Source organism: Chiloscyllium plagiosum, chromosome 26, assembly GCF_004010195.1.
Source record: "Chiloscyllium plagiosum isolate BGI_BamShark_2017 chromosome 26, ASM401019v2, whole genome shotgun sequence".
NCBI lineage: Eukaryota > Metazoa > Chordata > Chondrichthyes > Orectolobiformes > Hemiscylliidae > Chiloscyllium > Chiloscyllium plagiosum.
In genome coordinates this window covers 19,319,095-19,338,010 of record NC_057735.1, presented here as the reverse complement: position 1 = coordinate 19,338,010, position 18,916 = coordinate 19,319,095, and the positions used below count along the sequence as shown (strand labels likewise).

Sequence of the window (18,916 nt, the reverse complement as noted above, 5' to 3'; positions counted from 1 at the left end):
TTCTCTCTTTCTCTCTTTCTCTCTCTCTTTCTCTTTCTCTTTCTCTCTCTTTCTCTCTCTCTCTCTCTTTCTCTCTCTCTTTCTCTTTTTTTTCTCTCTCTCTCTCTTTTCTCTCAGTGCAGCTAAATGTTTATTTCCTCCAGTGTCACTAAATACCAGCTGTCCAGCTCCAGTTTATGCATCATCCATAATTCTTAAGTTTTAAAAATTGACAGGGGATTGTAAAGTTAAATACACGGGTAAAGGAATAAATTATATATATCACTTAGTTGTTTTTTTTTCACAGATTAACGGAGCAAGCTGTGAAAGTTGATTCTCAAAGCACCAAGGAAGAAGAAATAACAATAGTATTTCATGACTTTAGTGGCCCTGATGTTCTGCCTTTACTTATCATAAGGGATTCTATTTTCACAAAGCAGTGAAACCTCAGCTCATTGTGAACAATATGTGGATTGAACCTCCGTGGGTTGGGCAGATCTTGATGAAGTGTGCATGAAAACACAAGTCATCCACATTGAACTATTTTCCACATTGTATTTTCATTACAATTTAATGAACATTTGATCAACATGATACAGTTCATATGGATGCATTACTAATGCACAGTAATGTTATACTCGTCGGTATTTGTCATAATGCTAATGTTAGTAACTCAAAAATATTTTGTGTACTGTGAGGTTGTATAGTTCGGTTTACCTTTTAGCTGTCTTCCATATTTGCATGCTGCTAATATATGTAGAGCTGAATGAATTATCCTCAACTGTAGCCTTTTTCAGAGAATCAGCACTTTGTTTTTCACCTCCATTTTGGAGTTTAAGGGATGAGCCAGCCTTCAACTTGGATGAGGGATAACCTCGCTCAACATAAATGGGTTGAGCATCCCTTACATTGACTGCAATCCCACTAAAACTGTATCAATCACAAATATTTGTGTGCATTTCTGCTTTTTCAGTTGGCAGATTTCAGACAGTGGCCTTTAGATAATTCTCCACCCAGTTGTGTTAAGCTTCTTAAAAAAAACTGTTAAGCCTAATAATCACTGATAATATAATAAAAGAAATGACATCTATATGTCACATCTTGTAAGATTGTGCTAATGCATCCTTACTTATGAGTTGACCTCAGAACTCCCAAAGTCGTGGGGGTATTGGATGTAGGGTTGCTCATTGAGCTGGAAGGTTCATTTCCAGATGTTTCATCACCCTACTAGGTAACATCTTCAGTGGGCCTCAGGCGAAGCACTGCTGATAATTTCTGCTTTCTATTTATATGTTTGGGTTTCTTTGGGTTGATGTCATTTCCTGTGGTGAAGTCCTTTCCTGTTCATTCCCTGATCTACCATCCCTGAGAAAAAGGAACAGGAAGTGGCTTCACAGGAAGTGACATCACCACAGGAAATGACATCACCAACCCAAGAAGCCCAAACATGTAAATAGAAAGTAAGAATTATCAGTAGTGCTTCGCTTGAGGTCCATTGAAGATGTTACCGTGTAGAGTGACGATACGTCTGAAGTGAACCTTTCAGCTCAGCGAGTAAACCTATATGCAAATCCATTAGCTACAAATCTTCTCAAACCTCTTGGAGGTATTCTACTCTGTTTTAAACTATGGCCCCATCATTTATAATTAAAATGTGTCTGTGACAACAGCTCAACTTAACCTGACTTGTATCTACTTCCAGCCTTACTAAGGGCCAAAGCTCGCATCAGCTTATGGTTGCCTACAGGACAGGGAGATACATTTAGGGGCCCAAAACCTTAGAGGTGTGCTGTGCCTGGGTTGAGTGTGGATTTTCAGTGCTTGCATTGGTGATTAGAGCCCCTTCATTTCACTCCAGCTTCACCACTGGATGCGGGAGGGTAAGCACTGGACAAAAAAATAAATTCCTTAAGTTCGAAACACTACTAGTCAAAAATTCAAATGATTAGTGTGGTCTGCTGTATTGTGCATTTCCCAATCCCATCAATGATTTTGATTTTGTTTTTGAACCCACATCAAAAGTGTAATTCTACTCCTTTTTGAGTTAGTTGGAATGAACCCTGGACAATAGATTATTACATATTTTTGGACTGTCTTTACGGGATTGGAAATCTTTGTGGAGGAAGAATTATATGGCAGGCTTGACATTCCTAATACTAGATAGCACAAAGGATATAAACAGACTGGTATGTGGCCTGACTATATTAATAATTATGCTGGAAATGAAGTAGTGAGATAATTGAGCAGAGATCCAATTTAACAGTGCATTTAAATTCCTTTCATTTATAACTTTCATCAGATTGAGGAAATGTTATTTTGAAAAAAGGAGAATTTTGAAGAAAACACTGGGTTATGATATATTCCTGTAGTCTGTTACCTCACCTGTTCTCTTTAACATTGTTTATATTGCTGTGCAGCAGCAACTCCTCTTGACTATCCATGTACTGCTAGTACCTGTTTGCTGTTGTGAATTCCACATCGGCTCTGGTACATGTCCTCCCTCTGTTGACTGGACAGTTCCATGCAGACCCTTGGGCACGGTAGTGAGCAGGAGATGGAGACAATTCCTGTCACCTGGCCAGTTGGATATTTGATGTTAGAACATGAAGAGTGAGGAAAAAGTGAACATCCAGTTAATCCTATGATTGCAGCAATGATCAAATGTTCCATTCCAGGAGACAAAGCTTGAAAAGCTCAAAAAAAAAGTAGTTTTTGATGTGATCTGTTCACACAAGAACATTTGTGATAGTTAATTGATTTATATATATATATATATAGTGCTGAAGGATCTAGGGAAGGGGTGTTGTGTGCTGGCAGTTGCCAATCCAAGATTATTGTTTGCATCCTTCATAATCCTTCACCTTTTTAAAAATTTTCAAACCCTATATCTTCCATTGATCGAAACAGTCATGACCTAATGAACATGGTACGTACATTTCCTTGGTGTGGTTCGCTTGGTACCCTTAAGACAGAGAATGCCTTAGCTGAACTGAGCTCACTCAGCACTGTGTAAGATATGAAGCAAAGGCTTGATTAGTTCCTGTGATCACGTATTTGCTGTATAAGTACTGATGTTCGGCTAGCAGCAGCCCTGTAATTTTTAAACACTTGGTTTTTGCTTTCTTTTACACGCCTGCAGAAATTAGTTAATAGGTTTTTCTGGTCTTCATCAAAAACCTGTAGAGTTTTGTTATGTATGAGTGATAAGAACAAACATCTCAAATCGGCATTCTCCTAGAAACTCAATATTTATAGGTAAATTTGTGTATACTTTGGGACTCCTGGGTTGCACATTTGATGTGATTAATGTTTCAGTTTACAGCACTATCATTATCAACAAGATCACAATTCATCTCTGACTGTGGCCTTTTTTTTTACTGTTTCACGGGTTATCTACATGGACCTGAGAGATCAGCTTGTGCATTGAATGTTCTGGAAATGCAGTTATGTGAACAAGTGGAGGATGGGGGCAGAGTTCATTTTGATACAATTTTTGGGTAGCTATTAGTTTAGTTGAATGTGTCAAGTGTTTTAAGACTAGATTTAAAACATTGATAGTTAGGAGTGAACCACAGACTAACAATCAGTCTTGTGCCAACTGAGAGATCCGTCAAAACAAAGGTCAACCCCAAAGCTGGAAAATAATTGATATTCTGCCTTTACACAGCACAGCAATTATCATTTAAGCAGTTAGAAGAAATTTTATGGGTGAGTAATCATCGTGTGATTGAATCAGTTGAAAGTGTTGAGATGCATAATAAACACGTGCATTTTCTCTCTTAAAATTTTCCTGCTGGCCACATGCCATTCTGATTATGAAAGCAAATGTGGAAAATTTAATAGATGTTCTAGTCACTTTATTTAAAGTAAACCTAAGGATTCCTTCTATTAGGAGTAAGGAGTAGGTACAGAGTTGTGTGGGGAAATTGACAAGTAGAGGCATTAATCTAATATTAGTCATAGGCATTTGGGTGTGAAAGCATAATGTTCCTGAAAAGGCTCTGGATGCAGGGTCAAGTTAAACTTTCGAGCCTCAGACTGACTGGTGTTTGTTATGTAGGTATACCAGGGCAAATTTGAGATACAAATCAGCTGCAATCTCTTAGAATGATTGAGTACGTTTGAAGGACCTACTCCAGTTACTCCATCTACCACCCCCGGAAAAAAACCCAGTAAATTACATCACCACAAGAAATGACTACCACAGGAAATGACATCACCAACCCAAAGAAACCCAAACATATAAATAGGAATTATCAGCAGTGCTTCGCCCGGAGGCCCACTGAAAATATTACCTAGTAGGTTTGACAAAATGTCTGGAAATGAACCTTCCAGCTCAACAAGTAAACCTACATTCAGGACCTCCATCTGAGCTACAAATCTTCTCAAAACTCACCAGTTCTTATATTTCAGTAAAAATCACAGTTTGCATTTGTGTGCTTAAACTCGGATGACAGTTTGCGTAAATTGTGCTGTTTGACTATGCAGATGCTAAAATGTTTGCTGTACATTATATCCATCTTGCATTATCATCTTCCAAATATTCCTGCAGTCAAGAATGCCATGGACAAACCACGAAGCCATAACACTCTCCTGTCCTATAATGCTGAGTTAAAAATGTATGGGATAATTCCCCAGTTGATGCTGATCTTGTTCAAAGTGCTTCCTTCATTCTAGGGAGCAGCTTTTTGGACACATTTCTACTATAATTAATATTAGTGTGCCCTTTTCAGCTTCTGCAGCTAAACACGCATGCTGCGTAGGACCTCTTTTCCAGCAAACAGTTCCCTGGGTATAACTGGGGGCCCACCTTAGATGCGTAATTGACCCAGGCTAGTGAACCAAAGTCTCAGTATGACCCATTTATAGCAGGAGGAAGAGGAAAATCCAGGTCAGTTTTCTGGAAAACAGATCAAGCTTGTACACGATCTATTTGTCTAGCTGTGATGGTTGGATGAAAATCGCATCTGTAAATACTGGGGGTAGTCCACTCAACTTTTGTTCTTTTTCCTGCACAATAGCTTGATGTAAGTTATTTTGTTCATTATTTTACTGATTTCGTTTTGAAAATAATGACTTTAAAGGTACTTTCTAGAAATATTTGACAGTCTGACACGGAGTCAGTCTGTCCAGTTTCAAAGTGATAGTAAAATTGCTTGCTTGATTTTACTGCTTATAAGTACCAATATGTGCTAACGCTTCATATGCTACTGATTGATTGAATAGAATCGTTGTATCGCAGCTGGCGTCTGTATTATCAGGAAAATTGCATTTATTCTAGAACCCATAACCAAATACTTAAACCATGGACTCTATCAACATGTGTTGCATACTTGACAAACTAATGTTGCTAAATCAAGGGTTGGCAAAGTAATATCTGATGAATGTCTTTGCTTTCCTGTTCCTGATGAAGGGCTCCGGCCCAAAATGTCAATTTTCCTGCTCCTCGGATGCTGCCTGAGCTGCTGCGCTTTTCCAACAACACACACTCAACTCTGATCGCCAGCATCTGCAGAACTCACTGTCTCCTAATATAATTTTGTGTGCCCTCCCGTAATGGGTCTCTCTGCATTCAGCCACAAATCGTACATAAATGTTGACTGGTGGGAAAGGGCAAGGACCTGGCATCACATTATATTACATTTCCAACCCTGACCGTTCTATGGCTTTGCCATTAAATTCAACTCCGTTTAACACTTAATTTACTGCAAACGAGATGCTTGAATTCCCCATGGGATTTCTGATATTCCCCATTCTATAACCCATCTTCACTTTTTCCACTTTGCTCAACCATCTTTCCTGCCAACCCATTGAAAAGGCTGCACCATTTCAAAGCTCAATGCAATGGTGTAGTGGGAACCTGACTTTAGTTTGACTTGACACTTTGGATAAAATTTGTAGCTCAGGTTGTGGATCAGGTTGTCGGTCTGCTCGCTGAGCTTTACCAGAGGCTTACTGATGATGTTATCAAGCATGCTGATGAAACGTCTGAGAACTAACCCACCAGCTCAGCGAGCAAACCGACAATCTGACTTCCAAATGCCTTTCCCCATACTTGTCCTTAGCTTCTAACCAGAGGCTATTCATAGTGATGAATGCAGTTGCTGATTATTTGGCAGGAAGTGCAACTCCACAATCTAACATCAAGGCACGAACCAAATTACTATGCATGATAAAGGGTGACTGTGAATAGGACAGTTGAAACACAGAATTCTATTGCAGTAAGTGCATATTACAGTTTCAATTTGTGGAACTTGTTTGTATATTTGTTACTAAGCTTGAGTTGTCATGCTTGCACTATTTTTGGTGCGCAAAGTTAATTGAAGTATATGCAGTTCCTATTAATGTTAAGAAATGTAAAAAAGGTCGTCGAGTTGTGGGCTGCAGAATTTGCCAAGAAACTTTTCCAGGAGAGCACTGTAGGAATACAGAGGGAAGGAGGTCATATGTTTCTTTTAGAGCATCAAGTCAGTTGAGTTCCCATTGTGCCACTGCATTGAGCTTTAAAATGGTGCAGCCTATTCATTGGGTTGGCAGAGGAACATGGTTGAGCAAAGTGGAAAAAGTGAAGATGGGTTATAGAGTGGGGAAAATCAGAAATCCCTGGGGGATTCAAGCATCTTGTTTGCAGTAAAGTAAGTTATTCTGTGTTAAAGGAGTTAAATGTAATGGCAAAGGCATAGGACTAACAGGGTTGGAAATGTAATATAATGTGATGCCAGGTCCTTGCTCTTTCCCACCCGTCAATGTTTATATGCTATTTGTGGCTGAATGCAAAGAGACCTGTTATGGGTGGGCACATGAAATTAGATTAGATTCCCTACAGTGTGGAAACAGGCCCTTTGGCCCAACAAGTCCACGTCAACCAAACAATCCAAACTAATCTAGTCCCATTTTCCAGCACTGGGCCCATATCCCTCTAAATCCTTCCTATTCATATACCCATCCAGATGCCTTTTAAATGTTGCAATTGTACCAGCCTCCACCACTTGCTGTGACAGCTCATTCCATATACACACCACCCTCTGTGTGAAAAGGTTGCTCTTTACGTCCCTTTTAAGTCTTTCCCCTCTTACCCTATACCTATGCCCTCCATTTATTATTACTTGGAATTTAACAATTTAAAGAAAACTGTTCATTCTGCGGTCTGACTCTGTTTAATCTGAAACACACAGAGCTGGGGAAATGCTGGAGATCTGGCAGTGCCTGTGGAGGGAAAAACAATAATTAATGTTTTGGGTTTGGTATAACTCTCTTCTCCAGAACCATTAGGGTTTGGAAACTGGAGATTGTTTTTCATACTTTTCCTCTGAGCCTCCATAATCATGTATTTTATTCACTCCTCCTACTTTGCTAAAAGAAAGAAAAGGTTGTTAATTGTGGCGAGAGAGAAATTAAATTTGTGGAAAGGAGAAAACCAGTTCTCTCTACTGAGAGCAAAGTAAACAAGACACCTACAAGAAATGGTCTTGGGGGGGAGGGGTGTGTACAGAATGTAAGAGAAATGGAGGGGAGTCATCATGCTATCTAGCTCTGAAGTTGTGGAATTCAGTAGTGAGTGCAAAAAACTGTAAAGTACCTACATGGAAAATGTGGTGGTATTCCTCAAGTTTGCACCTTGTGCTTTATTTTGTAACATTGCTGCAGGCCAAGGACAGAGAGAGAGAGTAACATGAGCGCAAGGTGGTTTATTGAAATGGCAAGCAACTGGAATGTCAGTCATTCCTACAGACAGAGTGGGAGTGTTCCAGAAAGTGGTCACTGTGCCTGCTTTTGCCAAATGAAAGAAACTGCACTATGAGCAGTGAATACAGTAGATTAGATTAAAAGATTGGGGTAAACCACTGCTTCAGCTGCAAGGTACATTTGAGACCTTGGACAGTGATGAGGGAGGAGGTAAATTGTCAAGTGTGACACCTTCTTCTGCAGTTGCGTGGAAAGGTGCCATGGGTTGTTGGAAAGTATGAGGAACAATGGAGGAGTGGACCAGGGTGTCACAGTAAGAACAGACCCTGTGGATTGCTGATTGTGGAGGGGAAACAAAGATGTTTTGTGGCAGCCACCTGCTGGAAGTGGAAGATTATCTTCGAATGTGGAGACTAGTGGGGTGGAAAGTAGTGACAAGGAGAACCCTATCGTCCTCCAGGGATGCAGGGAAAGGGGGCAGGACTGATATGTGGGAGATGAGTTAGATACAGCTGAGGGCATCGTCTACTGCAGTATGTGGATTGGAATCCTCAGTTGAGGAAAAAATGGGGTCATACTGGAGGCACCTTTGTAGGATGTGACATGTCAGAACAGATATGACAGAGAAACTAGGAGAATGAAATGGAATCCTAGCAGGAAATAGGTTATGAGGATATATAGTCAAGGTGACTATAGGAGTCTATGGGCTTCAGTAAGATATTGATAGACAGCCTATCCCCAGGAATGGAAACGGTGAAGTCAAAGAAGGGAAAAGTCAGAATTGGACCAGGTAACCTTTAACTCTGATATCTTGAGTCTTAAAGTTTGTTGAATGAAGTTTCAATATTAAGGACTTGGCAGGACGAGGATTCAAAGTCAGAAGCAAGCAGACATGAGTGATAATTCATTGAGTGAATTAAATCTTTTATTATCAACTGAGTCAGAATTACAATTCTAAGAATTTTATGTTTTTAATGTATTAGTTTATGGAGTGTTGGGGAGGGGGTCAAATTGATGCAAAACAGTTCATTTTCTTGGTATTGTGATTCATACTTTTCATTATTTTTGTTTAGGAAACACTTTGCGGCTTGGTAGAATTTTTTCTCTGCTAAGGCTTATTATTGGGAACTTGCATTTTAAATTTATAGAAAATACAACGTAAATGGATTGTTTGGCCATATTGATATTTATTCTTTATTTCCATGGTAGTTGTCATCTCAGACAGCTGTGCTATTTAGATATCCTGTCAGTCCCCTCTTCTTCAAATAAAGATCTAATCACTTTAAATACTCAATCAATTCAACAGTGCATTCCATAGCCTCTCAAATATCTTTTTAATATTGTAGAGTTTTTTCCTGCCCTCTGTACGATGGTTCCAGCTACTCTACCCGATTCCTTCAGAAAGTTATTCATCTCTAACAAATCTTCTCAACACCTCTTTTCAGTCATGAGAAGTGTACAGATTTTCAAGCCTTTCTTCGTATGTCGAGTTCCTTATACCAGACCACGTCAGAGTGAATCATCTTTTATGACTGCTGGCTGAACCTAAAAATGGGTAGAGGGATCACTGTGTTCAGCTAACCTATACCCTTTGATGAAATGCTAGCAGCTTCATACTGTCTGCTCATTCGAATGATTTTTTTTATGTGCCGATTATGCTAACCTACTGTTCACTGGCTGCAAGCATCAGCAGGGGACCAAAATGTTAACTTGCTAGCAGCACTTAAAGCTAGTATGTGTCAGTTAGCGGAGATGTGTTATGGCTGCATCAGATGCTGACAGTCATGCAAGAGAGGCATTTGACCCATGACATAGTAAAGAAAGGCACATTAGATAGAGTATGTAAGATTTTTGGGTGCAATTTATTCATAAGACCCAATTTAATTACAATTATAACTGAATTTGAGAGCCAATCTAAAAAGTTACTCATCCTGATTTTGGTTACAAGACCCATTCCAGGTGAAGATATGTTTTTATGATTTGAGAATTTATTAAGCTTATCATAACCAGTCCAAAGGAAATAATTTTTAATGAAAACAGCAGTTTTCAGCCTGTCCAGTTCAGGATACTAGTTTGTGACACTGTTGACTAGGCACTGTGCTCTTGTTATCTGAAGATGATGTTCTATGTTCAGTCTTCCTCCTCTGTGCACTAAACATCTAGAATCGATGCTTATTAACCTTTGGTAACCACCACCCGCTGTCTATAATCCGATGCACCTCAACTCTGACTGTGAACTGTTTATTCCACAAATAAGCCATTCTTGGATTGACTAAATAATTATGCCCAATTTTTGATTTTGTTTTTAAAGTAAAGATCACCTTTGAACATGTCATGTTATCTTCCAGTGATTACCTATATTGCAAATGTACAAACTTTATACATCTAAAAAGATTAAAACCACAAAAAGACTCTCTAAGAACTAATATAGATACACCATAGGCCTGTTACAATGTTCTAACATCTTTCAGTAAAAGTCATTCATCTGAATGTATTTCCACATTTGTTACCTTAAGTTACATTAATTTGAGCCATAAAACATCAATTGAAACATAAACCAAGGACCTTACTTTTGACCTAAGTCAAATAATTTTCTTCTTTACAACTAACCCTAATCAAGCAAAACATTATTTAATTCCTCACTTGTTTAATCAAGTCAAAATGATTAATTATTGAAAACAACTCTATCCTACAGAATGGTCTCCACAGTGTGTTGATGCCCCACTGGAGCCCTTGCTGGAGGAGGTGAAATGAGGGAAGGTGCTCAATATCTGCAGGGAGCCAGAAAGTCATCTAGAGATAAATTAGGAAAGCAATGGTAGCAATTGTGGTTAGTACAAGAAGTCAAGCCCTGAAGACCTAGAAACTGTGCCACAAGAAATCGGTGACCTCATGTGTAGTCAAGGTCAGTTAATACATTTTGAAATACCATGTCCTAGCAGCTGCAATAATAATTTCGCTGCTCAAATCTTCACATCATTTTTAGTTAAATGTGAATCGTGCACCTCCAGCTTCAATCTCTACATCACAATCTCACCCTGCTACCTTTTCCCTTTCACATACTGAAGAAGTACACTTTGGTCAGGTAGTGAAGGAAAACTGTGAAGAGATTAATAATGATGACATAATAGCACTCAATTTCACATAACCATCAACTCAGATACTGACACTGCGCATAACCAAGAGGATAAATTAGAAGCGGGATGTGCACACAGTGAGAACTGGTTCCTACACTAGCTGCAGTCTACTTGTGCCTGAAGGTAACAATAGTACCAGCTCATTGAAAGTTAGAATCGCACAAGGGTACTGCTGCAGAGGGCATAAATGTGTGCCTTGATTGGCAATCTCCAGCAGAATGCTGATTGATATTCATAGCAAAATGTTTGGTGCATTGGGAAAACTGCCAGGAAACTTGTAGTCAATGTCAAGCAGTTCAGAGGAGTTTAGTGCCAACTTGGCACATAGCTGCGGTCCGCAGAATCAGAGTGGTTTCCAACTCCATTCACATTCTTCTGGACCCACCCATAATGCAGTGTCGGATGGATCATCCTTTGCAACGCAAACAGCAACACAACACTGGAGTGCTGCAGTGCAAGCTCAGACTTTTGTCATGGATGGTCACCTTGCTTACAAAGAAGTTTCCAGGCTATCACGGCAAATTCTCAAACAGTTTATTAAGACTGATGGAGATCCATTCCAACGACTCCAAACAACACAATGCAGCTGTCTCTCAGGATAATTGCTTTTTCCATCCACCCCTAACACTCTGCTTGTGTCCTCGCTTTTGTCTGAAAGTCAGTCAAACCCAGAGTGATGCTCCCCTCACTGCCTTGCCAAATGATGCAGTCTGTATCCTGGCCTTATAGGCCCAGAATTGTTTAATGTTATCTTTAAAGAGCATTTGCAATGTCTTCCCCTGAGAGTTAGTCTGCACAGCAAAAATACTGAGTGGTATTTCTGGAATACACTCTGAGTTAAGGTTAGTCATCCAATTGTAAAAATATCTGCTCCTCTCCAGAACCTTTCGATTTCTAAGTATAATGACCAGGAGAAAGTGAGGACTGCAGATGTTGGAGAGTCAAAGCTGATAAAGCATGGTGCTGGAAAAAGCACAGCAGGTCAGGCAGTATCCGAGGATCAAGACAGTCGACATTTTGGGCTAACCCTTCTTCAGTTTGGGGAGGGGGAAGGGGCTGAAAGATAAATGGAGGGCTGGGACGAGGGGAAAAGTAGGTGGGTGACAATAGGAGGATGAAGGTAAGAGGTGGTGATAGGTCAGTGGGAAGTGAGATGAATAGGTAGGTCAGGTGAAATGTGTGGCTGTATATATCAGGAAAAGATCGACAAATTGGGTTTCTTAGCTCTTGAAGAAAGGCTAATGGATGACACAAACAAGTCTTGAAAATTATTGAAAGTTTTGGTAGAGTGGATATAGAATGAATGCTCCTTCTTGAAGGGAAGAATATAATTTAAGGTAATGAATGTTTAAGGAGCAGTTTTGCTAGTGATGCACAAATTTGTCCCTCTGAGACAGGTAAGGAGGGGTAAGATTAGGGAGCCTTTGATGACAAGAACAGAGGAGGTTCTCCTCAAAAGGGAAAAAGGCAGCTTACACAAGGTGGAGGAAACCAGGATCTAGCATAGCATTAGAGGATTACAGGCTTAATAGAAAGGAACTCAGAAATGGACTGAGAGCCAGGAGGGGGCACGAAAAAGGCTTGGCAGGAAGGATTAGGGAGAACCCAATGGCATTTTACACATACATGAGGAATAAGAGAATGATCAGGGAAGGTAGGGCCGATCAGGGATAGTGTAGGGAACTTGTGCGTGGAGTCTGAGCAGATAGGGGAAGCCCTAAATGAGTTTTTTGCTTCGGTTTTCACGAAGGAAAGGAACCTTATTGCGAATGAGAACTTTGAGGAGCTGGGATACAGGCTTGAACAGATCAAGATTGATGAAATTGATGTATTGGAAATTTTGGCAAACATTTAAAATTGTTAAGTTCCCAGGGTTAGACCAGTTTTATCCTAGGTTGCTCCGGGATGCGAGAAAGGAGGTTGCTAAGCCACTGGCGAAGATCTTTGCTTCCTCACTCTCCATGGGAGTCATACCGGAGGATTGGAAGGAGGCGAATGTGTTCCTCTTTTCAGGAAATGTAATAGGGAAATCCCTGACGATTACAGACCAATCAGTCTTAGGTCTGTGGTCAGCAAGGTTTTGGAAAGAATTCTGAGGGATAGGGATTTATGACTATTTGGAAAGGCATAGCGTGATTAAAGGCAGTCAGCATGGTTTTGCGAGGGGAAGATCATGCCTAACTAATCTTATTGAGTTCTTTGAGGAGGTGACAAGATAGGTTGAGCAGTGGATGTGGTTTATATGGATTCAGCAAAGCATTTGATAAGGTGGTAGGCTTATGCGGAAAGTCAGGAGGCATGGGATAGAGGGAAATCTGGCCAATTGGATAGAAAACTGGCTAACCGGTCGAAGTCAGAGAGTGGTGGTAGATGGTAAATATTCAGCCTGGAGCCCAGTTACAAGTGGAGTTCCGCAGGGATCAGTTCTGGGTCCTCTGCTGTTCGTAATTTTTATTAATGACTTGGATGAGGGAGTCAAAGAGTGGGACAGTAAATTTGCAGATGATACGAAGATAGGTGGAGTTGTGGACAGTGAGGAGGGCTATTGTCGGCTGCAGAGGGACTTAGATATGATGCAGAGCTGGGCCGAGGAGTGGCAGATGGAGTTCAACCCTGCCAAGTGTGAGGTTGACCATTTTGGAAAGACAAATAAGAATGCAGAATACAGGGTTAACCAAAGTTCAATTGTGCAATACCTTAGCAGGGATGACCGTGGAGGAACAATGGCGGATATTTCTGTGTATAATGCAGAAGTTGCAGGATCAGTTCATTCCTAAAAGGAAGAAAGATCCCAGGAGGAGGCATGGGCGGCCGTGGCTGATGAGGGAAGTAAAGAAACATATAAAGTTAAAAGAGAAAAAGTATAACATAGCTAAGATAAGTGGAAAAACTGAGGACTGGAAAGCTTTTAAAGAGCAACAGAGGATTACTAAGAAGGAAATACGCAGAGGAAAAATGAGATAAGGGGTGGGTTCTTTACCCAGAGAGTGGTGGGGGCATGGAATGCGCTGCCTGTGGGAGTGGTAGAGTCAGAATCTTTGGTGACCTTTAAGCGGCAATTGGATAGGTACATGGATGGGTGCTTAAGCTAGGACAAATGTTCGGCACAACATCGTGGGCCAAAGGGCCTGTTCTGTGCTGTATTGTTCTATGTTCTATGTTCCCCATGGTAAGCTCATGTATAAAGTTAGGAGGTATGGGATACAGGGAGATTTGGCTCTCTGGATTCTGAATTGGTTGACTGACAGAAGGCAGAGAGTGGTTGTAGATGGAAAGTATTCTGCCTGGAGGTCAGTGGTAAATGGTGTCCTGCAGGGCTCTGTTCTTGAGCCTCCGCTCTTTGTCGTTTTTATAAATGACTTAGATAAGGAGATTGAGGGGTGGGTTAGTAAATTTGCAGATGACACAAAGGTTGGAGGTGCCGTTGATAGTATCGAGTGCTATTGCAGGCTGCAGCGTGACATAGACAGGATGCAGAGCTGTGCTGAGAAATGGCAGATGGATACATGCAAAGTGACGCATTTTGGAAGGTCGAACTTGAATGCTGAATATGGGATTAAAGAAAGGATTTTTGGTAGTTTGGAAGAATAGAGGGATCTTGGTGTTCAAGTACATAGATCCTTCAAAGTTGCTACCCAAGTGGATAGGGTTGTTAAGAAAGCATATGGTGTTTTGGTTTTCATTAACGGGGGATTGAGTTTAAGAGCCGCGAGGTTTTGCTACAGCTCTACAAATCCCCGGTGACACCACACTTGGAATATTGTGCAAAGTTAAAAATCGCACAACACCAGGTTATAGTCCAACATGTTTAATTGGAAGCACACTAGCTTTCGGAGCGTCGCTCCTTCATCACGTGGTAGTGGGACTACCACCTGATGAAGGAGCGACGCTCCGAAAGCAAGTGTGCTTCCAATTAAACCTGTTGGACTATAACCTGGTGTTGTGATTTTTTTAACTTTGTACACCCCAGTCCAACACTGGCATCTCCAAATCATGGAATATTGTGTCCAGTTCTGGTCGCCCTCCTATAGGAAAGATAGAGGTTTTGGAGAGGGTGCAAAGAAGGTTTACCAGGATGCTGCCTGGACTGGAAGGCTTGTCTTATGAAGAGAGGTTGACTAAGTTCGGACTTTTCTCTCTAGAGAGAAGGAGGAAGAGAGGTGACCTGATTGAGGTATACAAGGTAATGAGAGGCATGGATAGAGTCAATAGCCAGAGACTTTTCCCCAGGGCAGGACTGACTGGTACGAGGGGTCGTAGTTTTAAGATATTAGGAGGAAGGTATAGAGGAGATGTAAGAGGTAGGTTCTTTACACAGATAGTTGTGAATGCATGGAATGCGTTGCCAGCGGTGGTAGTGGAAGCAGAGACTTTAGGGACATGCACCTGGACAGCAGTGAATTAAGGGGTGCTTAGGTTAGGTTATTTTATTTTACATTATAATAATCCTCAGCACAACATCGTGGGCCGAAGGGCCTGTTCTGTGCTGTACTTTTTTCTATGTTCTAATGTGATAGTCACCAGAAATTCCATTAGAGAATCTCACCCAAAGCGCGGTGAGAATTTGGAACTTGCTACCACCGAGGAAGAATTTACATGGGAAAGCTTGACAAGCACATGAAAGTGAAGTAAGTTAAGGGTTACAGTGATAGATTTAGGGGAAGAAAGTTGGGAGGAGGCTCAAGTGGAGCATAAATTTCAGCAGGAACGGTTTTGAAGGAATTGATATACAATTCAGAAACAAAATTGTCAATCTATAGAATTTTCTCCATGATGGGCAAACACATACATAAGACAAGTATCAAGGCAAGGCACTGGATTATTTATATACTTTCCGATACAATATGGCATGATTCACTTGAAGTTTGATTTGGAATTTGAGGGCTCCTTCTTGTTCTCACGCTTGAACATCTACGTTTGCAGTAACTCCACCATTTGGTATCCGTGCCATCAGCTACCTCAGGCCTAAGCAGTGGAATTTGCTATCTAAATCTCTCCAGTTCCACCTCCATTTATTTTATTTAGGAGTCTAATTTAAAACCCATCTCTTTGACCTAGATTTTCATTAGATGCCCTCCTTATGTGGCTCAGTATCATGTTTACAGACACTGCTAATGCTGTTCTTGCCCTGCTGTGAAGCCACAGGTTCATCTGTGATACATCACTGTCAGCATTTCCTTTGTGAGACTGGTGCGTTGTGCATAGTCTCCCTCATTGAGGGTAAGATGGGAGATTTTTGTTCCTTGAAGATCCTGGGTGGATGTTGATTTCCTGCTGAGCCCTCCTTCTTCCCACTCTTTAAGCAGTTTGCCTATCTACTTCTGCACTCCTCTCTGACCATACTCTTGTGAGACTCTAACATTCAGCAGACTGATACCAGTGCATCTTTGGTCCCTGCCCTAACTGTATTTGACTCATGCCCAGTGTCTCCATGCAGATCCTGTCTCTAGTCTATCCTCTCAGTTATGTGCAATGTCCATGACTGAGCTGATGATTGATAGAAACTACAGGCACCCATGATCGGGATCAGTGGTCTGAACAGTGCTCTTGAAATGAGAACCATGTGCCGCACCTGTCCCTGTCAACTTCAGAGTTTTGAACTGCATGATAACACTTCAACAGTTCTACTGATTCACCAGAAACCTGGAGATAACTAACTTAGCAATGGCTGGTGATCTCTTTTTTAAGTACAGCAGGTGGATGGAGTGGTTGAGTTAATGAGGTGTTTCTGTTGCAGACTGAACTCTGTGAGGGCATAACCTGCAGTGTTTATATTGAAATTGGCACTAAGTCAAATCAGCACTACATGCTGACATCAGGATCAGCACAGAGTCCCAGATACTGGAGCAAAATTGCAATCAGGGAGTCAATACCAAAAATGTGCATTCAAGGCACAGATGTGATTTTTGGTTGCAAAATTCTACAAGAAATAGGAGTATTAAACAACTCAACCTCCAGCCTTGAACTGTGCCCTGACCCCGAAGTTAGTCTGAGGTGTTTATTTCATATTAACATGACTTTTTCTATTCTGTCCTTTTAGAAATGTGCCCCAATGTTTACTTTGCTCTTTAGCTATGGTCACATTAACTTGCATTGCCACTCAATGGTTTCTATCTGTTCTCCTAGATCCCCTGCTACTCCACTCTCTTTTTACCCAAACAATGCATCACCTTCTTTATTCTTCCTACCAAACTGCACCACCTCAAATTATCTGCATTTGCCGTTGAATACCACTTTGCAAGTTTAGTCGTGCCTGATATGACGTTTTACAGATTAAGCAATGATATCTTGACAGTAAGAATATGGAGAGTTTGGATCTGGGTCAGAATATAAATTGATTTTGCTGCAGTCTGATTAAAATTGAAAGAAGTCTGGGATCATAATCTGCAGAAATTGTATTCCTGCAGTTCTTCATTCAGTGTTATTTATTTAAAAATATAAAAGCTGTCTTCTATTTGGTGATGTATAGGTTAGATCTTAAATTGAGCAGATCTGCTCACAAGGATAGATCTGGGACAGGAATTTTCCAGTTACTCTCATTGTATGAAAGTAAGAAGGATGGGGTCTGATAGTTCCCTGGTCCTGATTCTCCCCAGGGCAGGCCACGGTTTTGGCAGAAATAGGATCAGGGCCAGTAGGGAGTCCTGGCTGTTTTCTGCACCTGGAGATGGGCATCTCGTGGCACGTGCCAGCATTCTGAGCAGTTGGCTAGACACATCCTACCTGCCTGGCTGGAGATGCAGTAGCCACACTATGAAGGGATTCTTCTTCCCCACACAATGGTGGCCTTGGCTGCCGGTTTTATCTTTTTGAAATCTTTTTTTTTTTTTTAAGTTTCACTTAAATAATTTGGTGGGCTGACACCTTTTGTTGAAGTGCCGTCTCAGTTGGTTATACTTTGTGTTCCCCCTCAAACGGAAGATCTCTTCTAATTGAACAGGGATTCTGTTTCTATGCCAATTCAGCAAGCGCCCTACATAAAATTACGAAGACCAACTGTTTTCATCCAACTGCAGTTCTCCCCAGCGTGAGTTTAGGCCCCTGAACTTGTCTTATCCTGTTTCCTGATATGTAGTGAAAATTCATCCTGTAGTATGTAGCAAATTCGGCTATAATTAGGAAAGCATCAACTGGCATCAGTAGAGAGGATTGGGTAATTGATGCACTACTGACAGAGGAACAGGCCCAAAACTGCCTTCCCACAGTCAGACCAGCTATTCTGTTCCCTTCTTTAACTATTTTTTTTGTGCAGCTGTTCCTGTATAGTACAGAAAAATAAGGATCTGTTTCCATGCTGTACATCTCTATGACTGTATGACTCTATCTATCTTTTTTTCCCCACTTAAGCTTACTTAGGGCCATGCGAGTCTCAGTGTTTTCATTCTTCCCCAGCCTGTGTATAGATTTTTGCTTACTTGTTGGTGCTGGTTTGAATGCTTGCGTGATTTGTAAGAGGATTATGCATGCCGGTCAAATCCAGCTACATTGCAATTGGGGAGTTGGTGGTGTAACAGTATGTCATTGGTCCTGGGCAATAGGTTCAAATCCCACTTTAAATTCATGAAATGGAATCTGGAATTAAAAACTACGGTCAGGAATGGTTACCATGAAACAACATTATTGTAAAAAACCAATTAATTTACTAATTGTCCCTGTTGAGAGAAGGAACTTTGTGATTGGAAAGAGGGCCAGGTGGCTCTCATTGACTGAGTTTCTTGATTGATCCAGGTTAACAACCCCAATCAGGGAACCCTGGCTGATGGATATAAATGAGGGATTGTAGGATTTGAGGTTTGTCCTCTTCTCCCAGAAAACTGGTTGAACGGTGGGGTTTGGGGTATGGCTTTGCTGTTCTTTACCCTGTATGTAGGTTATTTTGAGAATTGCTGCTTTCTGTTTATTGTCAACTGTATTTTATACTGTTTATTAAAATTAAAAAAAAAAGAGATTCAGGGCATCACCTTATTCTAGGGAGTGGCTCTGAGCTGGCTGGTCAGATCCCATGTACTGTGCACATGTAATTAAAAGGCGACTTGGTGATGGGGTACTGGCCTCTGTGCAGATTTTTTCAGAAATCTTCCTTCTTTACCTGTCTGACCTAAATGTAATTCCAG

The 18,916-nt window shown here is 40.9% G+C and overlaps 1 protein-coding gene across 10 annotated transcripts in view; it reads left to right on the top strand.

Annotated features, from left to right (window-relative positions):
- The window catches only part of LOC122563182, a 99,213-nt gene that overhangs the window by 32,023 nt on the left and 48,274 nt on the right, over positions 1-18,916 (top strand). For 2 of the 10 annotated variants that reach the window (XR_006315514.1, XR_006315513.1), the window contains exon 3: positions 10,361-10,570. The exons of the other annotated variants lie outside the window; for them this stretch is intronic. The gene's annotated coding sequence lies outside the window, so the exon portion shown is untranslated. The remainder of the gene's footprint in view (positions 1-10,360; positions 10,571-18,916) is intronic. 10 annotated transcript variants of the gene reach the window in all.